Source organism: Chiloscyllium plagiosum, unplaced genomic scaffold (genome assembly GCF_037043375.1).
Source record: "Chiloscyllium plagiosum isolate Xiang-an unplaced genomic scaffold, Cpla_swu_hap1 HiC_scaffold_4, whole genome shotgun sequence".
Lineage (NCBI taxonomy): Eukaryota > Metazoa > Chordata > Chondrichthyes > Orectolobiformes > Hemiscylliidae > Chiloscyllium > Chiloscyllium plagiosum.
The window spans coordinates 14,720,508-14,737,281 of NW_028270142.1; the positions used below are offsets into that span (position 1 = coordinate 14,720,508).

At 43.9% G+C, this 16,774-nt stretch overlaps 1 long non-coding RNA gene across 1 annotated transcript; it reads right to left on the minus strand.

Moving 5' to 3' along the window:
- Positions 1–679: 679 nt before the first annotated feature.
- LOC148150080 (uncharacterized) lies at positions 680–13,479 on the minus strand. The gene is made up of 3 exons (XR_015756816.1): positions 13,377–13,479; positions 1,596–1,743; positions 680–855 (listed from the first exon to the last, which is right to left on the minus strand). It is a non-coding gene; the product is annotated as an uncharacterized LOC148150080 (long non-coding RNA).
- Positions 13,480–16,774: the final 3,295 nt, after the last annotated feature.

Here is a 16,774-nt window from a genome sequence, read left to right on the forward strand (position 1 = left end):
TCACAATCGGCATGTCTAAATCTAAGTCTAAAATGTAAACGTCTAATGTGCATTATACAGTATTGAGCTTTAGATTTTACGAAGCCAGTTCTGCACTGTGCTTTGATTTTTTTGAATTGATTTACAGGTCAGCCATCAGTTCTGCAAACTAAGTTAGCATGTTGTGCAATGGAAACTCATTATGAATGTTTGTCTGAGCTCGCAAAATATACTGATGGATTTAACTCAACAGAGACGATAGAGCTCTCCAGAAGCCTCTTAGTTTTATTTAGATTCACAACTTTATGAATTTCTAAGAGGATTAAGAGTTTTTTAAAGTGGGTCTTGAATCTGTGCTAGTTTATTTTAAGTTTCGTCAGCATCTCAATGTCGCCTCAATGGTAATATTGGCTCATGAGTTCTGTTTGTAGTGGATATGGGGTGATGAGGGGACAAGTGAAGGGATGGTAGACTGGGCATTTTCCAAGGCTAACATGACGCATGGAGCCTCATTCATGTGTTTGTGTGATCATATAGCAAGGAAGTATCTGATTAGGGTAACGATCCTCTCGCAAGTTATCTCAGATGTTTAAGCAGCCGGTGAACAGATGTGCAGTGCTGTCACAAGTGGTGTCCACCACTGCCAAGATGCTACCATCAAGTCATAAAATATGCTATATGAATGTGAGTGCCAGGGTAATGTTATTTATTTGGAGCAAACTTCACTGATTTTGGCCTCAGGGATAGGTTGCTGGTAAGTGTTGATTCAACGTATGTGGTTGACAATCTCCAATGTGAAGGAAGATGGAGTTTCTACTTCCTGGTCCATAAGTGTTTCTCCCTGACATTGACGATCAGTGCAAACTCCTTGCAGGCCTGAAGGAATAAAAAAAGAGAGAAGGGGTAGAAAGATCTTTTTCCAATTGGAAAGCTGTAATGAACAGAAAGATCACAGGGACCAGTGCTGGTGCCTCTATCACCAATTATTTATGGCAATTACTAGGCTGTAGATTCTGATGGTATGGTTTGTCCCTTGTGCATGTAACTAGCTTTTATTTAAATTCCTCTTTATGTGTGAATGTTCCTTATTATAGGCTTCTTGTTTCAGGAAGATAGGTGTGTATTTATGTTTCTTAATCTTGCCCAAAGACATGCAACATTTCAAAAGTTTACATCGTTTGAACTTAAGTTTCCAAGATTTATAATTGTTTATTTTTGTCATTTGTTTTGCATGTTTCTAAATAAAACTTCCCAATAACATAATTGTAACTTAGATATGCTTCTCCAAATCGTTTTATGCAAAATTCTTTGTAACATTTAACTTTTTAAGAAAATTTTAATTTTCACTTATAATAAAACATTTTTTTTTCATTGAAACACATTTAAGAGATATGTGTCTCACCTTCAGCTTGAGATCTCAATTGCAGTGAATGGTTTCCAGAGAAACTTATGAGGCTGACACTAGAAATGAGTGGGTATGTGGATTACGGTAGGAACAACAAGCTGGGATTCTGGAGAGTGGAGAATGCATGATAGAAGGCAGTGAACATATTAAGACGTTTTTTTGTCGGAAGCATGCAGAAGTGTAGCTGAGTCAATGGAGGGAGCACACAAACCTCCAAACAATCCATCTCCACAATCTTTCACAAACCATCTTCATCTTCTCATTTGCAGAGTCTGTGGCTGACACATTGGACTGGTCAGCCATCTTAGAACTGAGTATTCGGGAATGCAAGCAAGTCACCCTTAATCCCAAGAGGCTGCCTAAGAAAAGACATGAATAAAACAGATACATATAAAGGGAAATTAGACAAGTGCTTGAGGAAGCTGTAAACAAATGGAAATGGAAATAGGCTTGGAGAAGGAAGGGTGGGAAGTGCTTGAGTGGAGCATAAAATCTGGCACCAACTGACTGAATCATAGAATCCCGACCGTATGGAAAGGGACCATTCAGCCCATTGAGTCTGCGCCAACGTTCTGATGAGCATCCCATCCTTTCGCAGTAACCCCGCATTTACCAAGGCTAACCTACCTGGCCTGCACATCCCTGACTGGATTACACCTCTTCCCACCCTACCTCTTGCAAAAATGCCATCCTGTATTCCCAATTCCTCCGCCTCTGCCGTATCTGCTCCCAGGAGGAGCGGTTCCACCATAGAACACACCAGATGGCCTCCTTCTTTAGAGACCGCAATTTCCCTTCCCACGTGGTTAAAGATGCCCTCCAACGCATCTCATCCACATCCCGCACCTCCGCCCTCAGACCCAACCCCTCTAACCGCAACAAGGACAGAATGCCCCTGGTGCTCACCTTCCACCCTACCAACCTTCGCATAAACCAAATCATCTGCCGACATTTCCGCCACCTCCAAACAGACCCCACCACCAGGGATATATTTCCCTCCCCACCCCTCTCCGCCTTCCGCAAAGACCGTTCCCTCCGTGACTACCTGGTCAGGTCCACGCCCCCCTACGACCCACCCTCCCATCCTGGCACTTTCCCCTGCCACCGCAGGAACTGTAAAACCTGCGCCCACACCTCCTCCCTCACCTCTATCCAAGACCCCAAAGGAGCTTTCCACATCCATCAATGTTTTACCTGCACATCCACTAATATCATCTATTGTATCCGTTGCTCCCGATGCGGTCTCCTCTACATTGGGGAGACTGGGCGCCTCCTAGCAGAGCGCTTTAGGGAACATCTCCGAGACACCCGCACCAATCAACCAAATCGCCCAGTGGCTCAACATTTCAACTCCCCCTCCCACTCTGCCGAGGATATGGAGGTGCTGGGCCTCCTCCACCGCCGCTCCCTCACCACCAGACGCCTGGAGGAAGAACGCCTCATCTTCCGCCTCAGAACACTTCAACCCCAGGGCATCAATGTGGATTTCAACAGTTTCCTCATTTCCCCTTCCCCCACCTCATCCTAGCTTCTAACCTCCAGCAACTCGATCCCCTGACCTGTCCGGACTTGTCCGACCTGCCCAGCTCCTTTTCCACCTATCCACTCCACCCTCTCCTCCCTGACCTATCACCTTCATCTCCTTCCCCACTGACCTATTGTACTCTATGCCACTCTCTCCCCACCCCCACCCTCTCTAGCTTATCTCTCCAAGCTTCAGGCTCTCTGCCTTTATTCCTGATGAAGGGCTTTTGCCCGAAACGTCGATTTTGCCTGTCCTCGGATGCTGCCTGAATTGCTGTGCTCTTCCAGCACCACTGATCCAGAATCCATGCACATCCCTGATTGCCCAGTGGGCATTTGAGAGCCAACCACTGTGTCTGGAGTCACATGTAGACCAAACCAGGGAAAGATGGTGGTTTCCTTCTCTAAAGAACATTTGTGAATCAGTCCTGGTTTGTTGAAGTCCACACCTTAAGATATCATTGAGTTATTCAAGGAGAAAAACACAAAGACAGCTTTTGCTTCTGATTCTAACAATGAAGGGCACCATCAGGTCTGCACACTTACTTGACCTGACTCCTTAGTACCCGAGTGGTCCTAGTGGATGGATTTGACAAGGAGGCTGCTAAATTTGTTAACAGCCTCTGGTGTTAGCAGGCGTGGATAGAGGACTGGCTAACTCACAGAACACATAAATTGTGGATAAAGGGTCTTTTTCACAATGACAGCCAGTGACTAGTGGAGTTCTGTAGGGGTTTGCGTTGGATCGCCAGAATTCATGGTATACATTAACAATGTGGCCAAAGAAACTGAAGACATTGCTGCTGCTTTTGCAGATGACGCAAAGATAGGCTGTGGGACAGATAGCATTGAGGAAGCAAGGAGGCTGCAGAAGGGCTTAGACAGGCAGGAGAGTGGGCAAAGAATTGGCAGATGGAATACAATGTGAGAAAGTGTGAGGTTATACCCTTTGGTAGGAAGAATAGATGTGTGGACTATTTTCTAAACAGGGAAAGGCTTCAGAAATCTGAAGCACAAAGGGACTTAGGAGTCCTAGTCCAGGAGTCGCATTAACATGTAGGTCTGTTAAGAAGGCAAATGCAATGCTTGCATTCATTTCAAGAAGCCCAGAATACAAGTGCAGAATGAGACAGCTGAGGCTCATAAGGCTGTAGTCAGAGCACACTTGGAGTATTGTGAGCAGTTGTGGACCTCATATCTAATGAAGGACGTGCTGGGTTTGGAGGGGACCAGAGGAGGATTACAAGAATGATCCCGTAGATGAAGGCATGTCATATGAGGAGCAGTTGGGGTCTTTGGGTCTGTTTTTGACAGAATGTAGAAGGATGAGATGCAGGATTCGATTAAAAGTCACAAAATACTGAGAGGCCTACATACAGTGGACATGGAGAAGATGTTCCCACTAGTAGGGAGACTATGACCCATGGGCACAGCCTCAGAGTCAAGGGATGACCCTTTAGAATTGAGATGAGGAGAAATTTCTTCAATCAGGGGATGGTGAATCTGTGGGACCCATTGCCACAGAGGCCAAGTCATTGAGTGTCTTTAAGACAGAGATAGATTGGCTCTTGATTCATAAGGGGATCAAGGGTTGCGGGAAGAAGGCAGGAGAAAGGGTTTGAAAAACGCATCAATCATGATCCAATGGCAGAGCGGACTCAATGGGCCGAATATTCCTCCAATGTCTTCTGGTCTTATTGTGTTAATTGTAACTGTCCAATTTTTCATTTAGTGAGATAGAAAAAACGTCACCACTGCCTCCTATACATATTGGGTGCTGTGGACATAAAGGAAGACATTGCAAAGCCATGGAGAAAAAGCGTAGGAGTGAACCCATTGGAAAGTTATTTTTCAGGCACGGTGGGCCAAATAACTTGCTTCCATGATGTAAGATTCTGTGACATTACAAGCAGCCAGACAGTGCTAACCTCCTGAATGTTGAGAGAGTGGAAATTTGCCATTCATATAGCTTTGTGCATTCAGAAGGAAAGTCTTTTAACATCATGTGCATTCTGTCACTCACTCACAGCACTCCAGGAAAGCCAAAGCTTTTGTAGAAACTCCTTACCTCTGCTGTGCTCCATTGCAGATATTTCAAATGAATTGAACCACTGAAATACACGAGGCTACCAGACACCTACTGAATGCAATCCCTCACAGCTCCTGGACTATTCTTGCACTAATCCCAACTCTAAATGCTTTGAACAAGCATACCGTTGGCCAATGGCAATCTCAACCATTGCACAGCCAGCTCATTAGGCAGCTAGTCTTGACTTGACATCCCTAAACCTCTGGTCACCGACCTTCAAATGTGCAGCTGACTTTGGTGCTTTCATCTTTAGGCCTCCTGTGTGCGATCTTCTCTGCTGCTCTTTCTTTGCGATATCATGCACAGCAAGGTTTGAGGTAACCTTAGCATTGTTTAGTTGAACATTTCATTTCCAAAATTAAATCCTGAATGGCTGGCTGGTATGAGATAGGATAATATCACCTTCTGGATCAGCTGACTGCAGGTAACTAACGAACCGGTACTCCGGAGATCTGACCAGGGATTGTACACACACTTTGAACATGCACATTTACAGAACACACACATTTGACAGATGGATGGGGTTTGATTTGCAATGGATGGATCAATAAATCTCAAGGAAAGAGGATATTGGAGAGTTTTGCAATTACATAAATTATTTACTCCCAAAATTCCTGATTTGCACAATTGTTAAGTGCCCCACGTTACATAAATCCCTTGGCTCAAATATGCAGGAATTTCTAGGCTGAAAAATCTACTGTGCAATATTGTCCTCAATCAGATACACACATGAAAAAAATGCAAAGACACATTTTGATGATTTTATTCTGGAAATTGCTGGAGAGAAGCCTTGTGTTATTGAACAGGCCAGAGCTATCTTAGAATCTCCTCAGCCAGTAAAGAAGGGGATTGGATTAGATTAGATTCCCTACAGTGTGGAAACAGGCCCTTCGGTCCAACAAGTCCACACCGCCCCTCCGAAGAGAAACCCACCCAAACCATTCCCTTACCCTATATTGACCAGCACACCTAACACTGTGGGCAATTTAGCATGGCCAATTCACCTGACCTGCACATCTTTGGATTGTGGGAAGAAACCGGAACACCCGGGGAAACCCACGCAGACACAGGGAGAATGTGCAAACTCCACACAGACAGACAGGAATCGAACCCAGGACCCTGGTGCTGTGAGGCAGCAGTGCTAACTACTGAGCCACCGTGCCACCCATAAATGGGAGATGGGATCATCTCCATGTCATAAAATTTCAAATGTGTAACAGCAGAACCAGCCACTTTCAGAGTGACAGTGAAAGGGTAAGATTGTAAGCTATGAGTGAGGGTCGTGTGGCAGCTGGGTTGAGGAGTATAGGATGGCACGTAAGGGGACGGTGTGTTAGGCCAGCTGGGTTTTTCAATTCTCTAGCTTTTTTTTGGTAACCATAAAATCATAAAGTGTTGCCCTCTGATGGGCCTTTGTGTAAGCTTCCAGTTTGCTTGCTGTGGTGATTGGAATGAGGGCCAGGTGGATTGCATTGACAATGAGATCCTTGATTGGGATTGTTTGACTGGGCCGATCTGGCCGACAGACAGAAATCAGAGATTCAGGGAGTCCCCTCATTCATTCCCACAATGTAGTCTAATGCATTCACTGCTCACAATGTGGTCTCCTCTACATATGGGAAACGAAACATAGACTGGGTGACTGCTTTGCAGAACATTCATGTTTTGCCTGCTAAAAAGACCCTGAGCTTCCTGCTGTCTGCCACTTTAACACCCCACCCTGGCCAACATCTCTGTCTCAGGCAGCTGCAGTGCACCAGTGAAGCTCAGTGCAAGCTGGAAGAATAGCACCTCATTTTCCACTTGGGAACCCCACAGCCTTCCGGGCTCAATATTGAGTTCAATAATTCTAGGGCCTGAATTTTCCCAAGTCCTCGCCCTCTACTCCCACAGGCTTTGTTATCACATTAGACACTACCCATTATTAGCCACTAACCATCTCCATTAACAGCTTTTCACCCTCCTATCCAGAGTGTTATCTCCTCCTTTCCCCATCCAACTGCTCTTCTCTGTCTTTGGGCTATATCCTCACCTAACATTTACTCCTTACTCCCTTCCCCTACCCTTTCTGCTGCATAAACCAACATTTTCCCAGCTACCATGAGTTCTGAGGAAGGGTCACCAGACCTGAAATGTTAATTATGATTTCTCTCCACAGATGCTGCCAGATCTGTTGGAGCTTTTCCAGCAATTTCCATTTTTGTTCCTCATTCTCGGGGGCTGGCTTTGAGCTGGCTGGTCAGAGCTCTGTACTGTGCGCACGAAAATAAAGGGTGGCTTGGTAACAGGATACCTGCCTCCTTGGAGTTATTTCACTTGCCTATCGGAGTATTCAGTGTCCTGGGCAATTTTCTCAGAGTTAATTAAGACACTTAACTCCAAACTATGCTGCTGCAATGACTATTTGACCATTGCTAAAAATCACACAACACCAAGTTCTAGTCCAACAGATGTATTTGGAAGCACCAGCTTTCAGAGCGCCGCTTCTTCATCAGGTGGTTGCAGAGCAGGACCATAAGACACAGAATTTAGTGAAAGGTTCAAGTCATGCAACTGAAATGATAAATTGAACAAACCTAGATTGCTGTTAAGTCTTTAATCTTTTAGAATGGGTTGCAGGTTTCGGTTCATTAATATGTAAATCTCACAACATCTTTTAAATAACATTCTCAAGATAGGTTTTTTAAAAAAAGATGACATCTCAGCTCAGACAATGCATTAAAGGTGTGAGGTTAGAGTCTGTTTGTATCCCAATCATGAGTCAGACTGGTTCGATTTTGAAAGTGAAATTTATAAAATATTACATGGATTGACTGCCTGCATTGACTGTCTGTAGATTGTGTGCTTTTTGAGCAAAACAGAATGCATCTTCAAATATAATTCTACAAATGCAATGCACTCCGCATGCATGAGAGAGAAAGAGAGAGAGTGTGTGTGTCTGTGTGTGTGTGTGTGTCGCATGTGAGTGTGTGCATGTGAGTGTGAATGCGCATGAGAGAAGGTGTGTTTGCGACTGTGCATGCTTGGTAAAGTGTGTGTGTCAATGTGATGGAGTATAAGCCTGTGAGAGAGTGTGTGCTTGGGTGTGAGTGTGGGGGTGTATGTGTGTGCATGTGTGAGAGAGAGTGTATAGTGTATTGGGCTCACCTGTAGTGTGACATGAACCCAAGGTCCAGGTGGAGGCCATCCCCATGGGTACCAAACTTGGTTATCAGCCTCTGCTCGGCCACATCGCATTGTTACGTATCTGTTGCATATTTGGCCGTCAGAGTATCTGAGACAAGGTAAATTCTCTGCAGCATAGTTATAAAGTGTAACAGTGACATGTAGTGGCACAAATTAGCTTCTGCAATTTCTTTCCTTAGATTCAGCACTCTGCCAAAACCTGAAAGAGGGTTCCCTTTGATCATCCTTTTCTGACACAAATGACAAATAATCTACAAAGATTATGTGGGTGCACCAGTAACAAGAATAAAGGTGAGATTGGAACTAGCGATGACACAAGATGTTATGAGGGGAGCTTCAATAGTTTGGACAGTACATGTGCAGTGCTATTGTAAAATGTTTCAGTTTAGTACTTTGGTTAAAAAAAGCCTCAAGCATAGGTAATAAGGGATTGCAAAGAACGATTAAATTTGAAATAGTGACAAAAATATTGACATTCATTCAAAGTACTGAGAGTTAAATTTCTTGACTGAAGGAACAACAAGAAACCCACCATTTTTATGTATTTTTTGATTACATTACAATGTTAATTTATTTTAATGCTTCTGATAAAATGAAGCTTGGTTGAAAGAACTACAAGATTAAAGTCATTGAAATTTCTTTGTTTGATGGCAATCTATCTAAATTGAAAGTTCACCTCGGAAATCATGAAGATAAACCTATATCCTATTTCACAACACAGTTTCATGGTGACTGCATTCCTTTTTAAAGTGGGATCATTTGATTAAGACACAGGAGAAAGCAATCATAGTTACTTGTGACCCATTCTTGAACGAGAGATTATACTTTTAGGATGAGGGGGTTGCAGATCTAAAACAGAGATGAAGAGAACTTCCCTCAAAGGGTCATGAACCTGAGGATATCACAACTCCAAAGTGTGGTGAAAGCTGGGACATTGCATTAATCAAAGGATGAGATATGCAGATGTTTATTCAGTAATGGGGTGAAGGGTTATGGAGAGCAGGCAAGAAAGTGGAGTAGAAGCTGGGATGAGATCAAATGGCAGAGGGCTGAATTGTCCGCTCTTGTATTCAGTTGTTTCTGTTTTCAGAATGAACGATAATATGATGTTATTACATGTGAATACCTGGACAGCAGTTGTCACCTTTGTTACCTGATAAGATCTTTCTTTTCCTTTCCTACCACAGCATCTTGGTATGATCCCAATATCAGCAGCTGAGGTGCAGTCAGGTTGCTGTGCCCCATTGCCAGGTAGGCTGACATCTGTAGGTCCAGAGTCTTTTGACTTTCTGGAGTTGGCAGCAAATGTGTAGAGACACCGCCCTTGACCATGCCTAGCTGAAGCACTGAGGTCACTGGCAAAGAGGAAAAGGACATCCTGCAGAAGAGTGACCAGACCCGAAAGCATCAACTCTGCTTTCTCTCCACAGACACTGCCAGAGTTTCTCCAGCAATTTATGCTGTTGCTTCAAACTTTTAAAGAGCTCATTTTGAACTTGTTATGGAAAAGGTTGAACTTTTCATAAGAGGGCCAGGCTTTAAACTGCTCTGTGAGATGGAATCCTCCCATTTTCAGAAGAATCTTGCAGCATTAGCTGTGGTGTCCTCTGGAAGGTTGGGAGTGGCACTCACCCTACCAAAGTACATCAGATCCCTGAATCTCCTCTGGCATCAGAATCCTCGCACAATCCAAAGATGTGCAGGTTAGGTGAATTAGCCATAGAGTTCAGGGATGTGTAGGTCAGAGGTAAAATAGAATAATAGGGTAGGGGAAATGAGTCTGGGTGGCTTACTCTTTGGAGGGTAGGTGTGGACTTGTTGGGACGAAGACCCTGTTTCCACACTGTCAGGATTCTATGATTCAGTTGATCACTGTAGCTGCTGTCTTCATCCACACCGTCTTGGTCTGAATGGGAAGTCTTATTTGATGATCCAATGGAAATAACACTTCTTTCCTGTTCCCTATAAAGTTGAGCATTCCATCAAAGTACATGTCTGATACCCCAATGCCTGCCCTGCTGTGGATATCAGGCCTCCAACTTTCCTGTGACATCTGATTAGATTTCAGAGCAGTCTAAGACTCTCTGCAGCTCTCCACCATTAGTCAAACAGAAACTTCATTACTACTGGCGGGGAGATGGGGAAACTTTAAATCGGGCTAGCACTTCCTTTGACCCAATGGAACACAGGAAACCCAACTCTAAATCCTTAAGGGGTTCAGCTCCTTGAAGTCTGCAAAGTGAACTGATAATGTCCCCCAAGCATGATTTCCATTTCCTGCATTCCCCCGATGCAAAAATGTATCTCATGGTTACACATAAAATCATAGCACCAGTTCTGTAAATGTAGTCTTGTTTCATGAGATTTGGAGGTGGGGCTGCAAGTATCCATGAATTGACCCTAATGTTTGAATACATAAGGCATTTTTCAAATTGTTATGAAAACAGGGTCTTTTGGAGGGCTAAGATAACGTCAATGTAATATAATTGCTGCTGGAATCTCTCTATTATATTTGTTACCTGTATGAAACTCAGCAAGTGATATTTGAGACAACTTCAGAGAATTCCTGTGGAGAGCAGTTACAGGGGAACACCACCATCTTCAAGTTCCCCTCCAACATTCTGACTTGGAAATCTATCGGCGTTCCTTCAGTGTCACTGGGTTAAAATCCTGGAAGCTCCTCCCTCATGGTATTGTGAGTCAACCCAGAGCAGGTGGAATGAAGTGGTTCAAGATGGCAGCTCACCACCACCTTCTCAAGGGGCAGCTAGGGATGGACAATAAAGGCTGGCCCAGCCAGTGACACCCACATCCCACAAATGAATAAAACGGAACAAGCTCATGTATGACCCAAACTGGCGCAGTGACCCTGATGGAGTAAAGTTATTAGTCCGGTATAGTACTCTTCCCACTCTGTTCCAAACAATCCTGCTAATCAATGTCCCTCTTTGAAACTGATACAAAGAGCCTTGTAATTTTAGTCAGTTTATCTCCTGCAGTAATCTTAAGCACATTCAACTTATTCTCACTGCTGGCCTGAGCAATATACGCTTGAATTTCCACAATTTGAGATAATAGTCCAAACCTTTCAGATTTTTTACTCCATTCTGCCAAACAGAATTTGATCTTGGCTTGCAGCAAACGTGTAAGATATTTGAAGCAGATTTTCCCTGCCGGGGACAGTAGGCAGAGGTGGGGACTGGACCTGGATGCCAAATCGGCCCCTAAGCGAAACAGTAATTCATTTAAACCTTTTGGGAGCTGACCCCCCCCACCCCCCCACTTAATTGGCCTGGGGCAGATTTGCCTCTCGTTAAGAATATCAGGTGGCTCCCAAAATCCTGGCTTGGGTTAAGCAGCAAAATGCAAGGTTTGTCCAAGAGGGGTTGCTCCAAAATCCCGGGTACGCCTTCCACAATTTTTTTCAAATTCAAAATTAAACAAGAACTGCTTTGGAACTTGCGGGATATAGAGCGGTGAGGTTGGGGGAGAATCTCCCCTACAGGGTGAAATACAGAGGTTGGTATCCTGTCACTGAGTCACCCTTTGTTTACATTTGAAGTGTCCTTAATTCCGGCACAGCCTCATTCGGATCAGTACCCAGAGCAAACAGACTCTCTGATACTCCTGTTTATGTCTGTCAGCCAGGGCTCTATGATTGGACCAGCTTAACAGGCCCAATCAGGGAACTGGTACTCTATGAGGTCCACGTGGCCAACCTCATTCCAATTGCTACACAAGGCACACTGTCATTTCTCCTGCCCTCAGACAGGCAGGAACGGCCTTTCGACCTGTATGGAGCTTTACACAGATTGCCCCCCATTCAAAGAACAAAGAACAAAGAAAGTTTACAGCCCAGGAACAGGCCCTTCGGCCCTCCAAGCCTGAGCTGATCCAATTGTGCTATCTAAACCTGTTGGTCAATTCCTAAACATCTGTATCCCTCTGCTCCCCACCAACTCATGCACCTGTCCAGACACATCTTAAATGAATCTACCATGCCTACCTCAACCACCTCTGCTGGCAACGCGTTCCAGACGCCCACCACCCTCTGTGTGAAGTACTTGTCACATGTATCCCCCTTAAACTTTCCACCTCACACCTTGAAAGTGTGACCTCTTGTTATTGAATCCTTCACCCTGGGAAAAAGCTTATCTCTATCTACCCTGTCTATACCCTTCATGACTTTGTAAACCTCAATCAGATTCCCCCTCAATCTCCTTTTTTCTAATGAAATTAAACCTAACCTACTCAACCTCTCTTTATAGCTAGCACCTTCCGTACCAGGCAACATCCTCGTAAACCTTCTCTGCACCCTCTCCAAAGCGTCCACACCCTTTTGATAATGTGGCGACCAGAACTGTACACAGTACTCTAAATGCAGCTGAACCAATGTCTTGTACAATTTTAACATGACTAGTCAGCCCTTATACTCAATACCCCACCCAATGAAGGCAAACATACTATATGCCTTATTGATCACTCTATCCACCTGTGCAGCAACCTTCAGGGTACAATGGACCTGCACTCCCAGATCTCACTACCCATCAACTTTTCCCAAGGCTCTTCCATTCATAATTCGCCCTAGAATTAGACTTGCCTCAATGCATCACCTCACATTTGTCTGGATTGAAAACCATCTGCCACTTCTCCACCCAACTTTCCAGTCTATCTGTATTCTCCTGTATTCTCTGACAGCCCCTTATGCTCCACAGTGACCACTTTCAGGAAGATGCCCCTCTGACCTGGGAACCTATAGGCTGATGATCAAATTTCAGACAACCTCCCTTATGTGGCCTCAGCGACCATATATAGGTGTAAAGCCCTGCCTCCACCAAACAGCCTCTATGAAAAGGGCTGGATGGAGTAGGAAAACGAGTGTGCTGGCCAATGCAATGTGATTAGCTACTGCCCATCTCCAATACTACCCACCCCACCACCATTCCCCATTGGGGTGAAAATGTGCCCCTGAATTGCATCAGACCCATTTTATGCCCATCCGGATGTTCATTTTCATTGAACAGAAGTGAAAATTGAGAGACCTACAGTGAGTGTTTATTGGAAAGTTTACTAGATTGTCCAGAATCAAAGTGACCCCCACTTGAGTGGATTTTGGAACAGCTTGGGTTGAAGTTTCCCTGGTGTTGGAGTTTTGTTTTAAAACCAGGCAGATAAGCAGAAAAAGATACTTACCAAGCATGAAGGTTTGTTTTTGAGTCTCTGTCTCTCTCTCTCTCTTTCCCTCTCTCTCAATACTCAAGTAGCTCACAAAGGCTTTCCATTGTACACAGTCTGTAGAGATCAACAATGATTCTTTGTCCACCCTTTGACTTTAAAAAGCCTGTGTAACTTTACTGCTTCACAGAGGCAACAAGGGTCGTTTAGTGGAAAGTCGAGCTTTTTCATGGAAAACTTCCACTGGTTAGCAACTAAAAAAAAGCTCATTTTTTTTCTTGATTATCTGCAGCAAACTGCAGTGTTCCAAGTCAGAAAACATTAGCTGAAAAGATGCTGTGTCAATGTGCTTTGATAGGAATTCAATGAAATCAATGTGTTGTGGGCGATATTGACTCTTTAAGCTGGTTGTTTTTAATGGCTAGGAGCTGAAAAGCCCCTTTTCCCACTGGACCCTGGCGTTTACTCAACCAGATCTTTGCAAACAGTTAGATCAGGCACAGTTACCACTCCATTTCTTTGCACTCAGAACTTATCATCAAAAAGGAGCCCTTTCTTCCACACATAAAGTAAAATTAAGATAATTTGCAACTAGAGCCAATGGTTTACCACTTTTCAGGGTCATGATATATTTTCAGATAAATTTAATAATATATAAAGGAAAGGTGAGACCAGCAACTTATATGGTCGCATGCTCAGGAGATCATTTTAGATTTTAATATACTTCCAAAACTAAACAGACGTGGGTTTATGTATGTTTTCAACTCCTGTCAGAGTTGTTAAACTCCTGGCATAAAATGTTTGAGACTAAGCTGTTTTTTTTTATAACTGATCTGGACAAAGTCAAATGATAATAAATCTGCTTGAAAAACACTGAATTCAAAATTGTGCTTGCTTTTCTTATAGCAAGCTGATTAATGTAGGCTGTGGTTTCTATAGAAACGAGCGTTATCTTCCGAGAATCAGTTCATTCCTATCAACTGATCCAACAAGTGGAAAATGCTGGAAATTGTTTTTTTTTTATCAGGAATATCAAAAGGTGTAACACCTGACTGGGTTAACATGAGACAAGCGGCAGCTAATACTCACAATGGGTCCCTCGGACATTAGCCATGAAGAAGTAAAGTGAATGTTAATTTTCCATCATCTCTTTAGAGAGCCTTCTATTAGAAAGGGACTTTTACTCCAGACTGATTCCTGGGATGGCAGGACTGACACATGAGGATCAACTGGGCTTGTACTCCCTACAATTTAGAAGACTGAGAGGAGCATCTCATAGAAACATGTAAGATCCTGATAGGACTAGATGCTGGAAGAATGTTCCCGATGTTGGGGGAGTCCAGAACTAGAGGTCACAGTCTAAGAATTAGTACTAAGCCATTAACACTGAGATGAGGAAGAATTTCTTCACCCAGAGAGTTGTGAGCCTGTGGAACTCTCTCCCACAGGAAGCTGTTGGGGCCAGTTCATTAGATTTATTCAAGAGAGAGCTGGACCTGGCTGCTGTGACTAAAGGTATCAAGGGATATGGAGAGTGGGAATGGGAATTACATGATCAGCCATGATCGTATTGCATGGTGCTGCAGGCTCAATGGGCTGAATGGTCTGCTCCTGCAGCTATTTTCTGTGTTTCCACATAGATAAATTATTACTCGAGATCTCCTTCAATAAACCCATCATCAGATGATGTGGAAGTTAGAAAGGAACCACAGGAGAATGGAGGTGCAGTAAAATATAAGAGGGAAAAGCCAGGGGAAAGAAGAATTGTTGGGAGCTGAATTCAAAAACATTGCATCGGTTTTACAGACATGAGATAAACACAATGTTGACAGGTTTAGCAGTACAAGAGCTCTGCTTACTAATACAAGGGATGCCAATATATTTGTTAGGGCTGCTTTATTTTCATTAGACAACCATGTTGCCCAACTGATTAAAGCACACACTTTGAGATTGAAATTTGCAATGCAGTGTGATGCCAACAGTGTGGGCTCGATTCCCATCAGCGGGTGAAGTTACCATGAAGGATCCTCCTTCTTGACCTCTCCCCTCACCTAAGCATAAATCACCACCAGTCACCTCCCTCTAATAAGGGAACAGGTCTGCTAAGACTATGACAACTTTACTACTCAGCAGTGCCTAGTTCCATGAAATGTATTCATTCTCGCTGGATTAAGAAGGTTTCCCCTTCCTAACTCTGCATTTTGTTAAGTTCTAAAGTTCTAAAGAGGAATCACATTGAACTCCAAATGTTCACTTTGTTTATCTCTCCACAGATCCTGCCAGAACTGTTGAGTTTTCCAACACTTTCTATTTTGATTTCAGTTTGTAACCTTGGAGATAGTGAGGACTGCAAAAGCTGGAGACTCAGAGCTGATAAAGTGTGGTGCTGGAAAAAAAAAACAGCAGGTCAGGCAGCTTCCGAGGAACAGGAGAGTTGACACTTTAGGTTTAATACTTTATCATGGAAGAAGAGTCCTGCTGGAAGTGTAGACTCTTGCTCCTTGGATGCTGCCTGACCTGCTGTACTTTTTCCAGCATCACACGTTATCAACTACGTTTGTAATCTTCAATGCCATTCCACACTGGGGTGGTATGGTGGCTTAGTGGTTAGCACTGCTGCCGCACAGTGCCAGGGACCTAGGTTTAATTCCTGTCTCGGGTGACTGTCTATGTGGAGTTTGCATATTCTCCCGTGTCCGTGTGGGTTTCCTCCGGGTGCTCCGGTTTCCTCCCACAGTCCAAAGATATGCCAGCCAGGTGAATTGGCCATGCTAAATACACACACATAGTGTTAGGTGCATTAGTTAGAGGGAAATGGGTCTGGGTGGGTTACTCTTCGGAGGGTCAGTGTGGACTTGTTGGGCCGAAGGGCCTGTTTCCCCACTGCAGAGAATCTAATCTGTCCTATAGTTGGCATGGTATTGTGTTCAGAACCCGTCAATTGTCCTCTTTCACTTACCTTTCTCTTGGTTTGTCATTTCCTTTCTCTTTCACGTGGTTCTGAGGGAGTGCTGTGCTATTGGAGAGACCATCCATTGGATACGCTATGTGCCCTTTCATAAGAGTGTCAAAAAAGTTCATGACCCCTTTCAAAGAAGTATAGTTGAGCCATTCCTCATCTGTTGGCCAATATTTAACACTTACCTAACATCACTGAGAAAAAAAATGATTATCTGGGTATCACCACGGGACCGTAGGAGAAACCTCAGTGTGTGAAATTGGGCCAAATTACAACTCATTCAAAATCCACTCACTTATGGAGTTAAAATAGGGGCATTTTACTCCTCATCAGAAAGTATGCCATTGGCTTTGGGGTGCTGATGCCAAGACAGACCCAATATAAATGCCAAGTATTCTTGGATGATGTGGGTCTGGAAAAGCACAGCAGGTCAGGCAGCATCCAAGGAGCAGGAGAG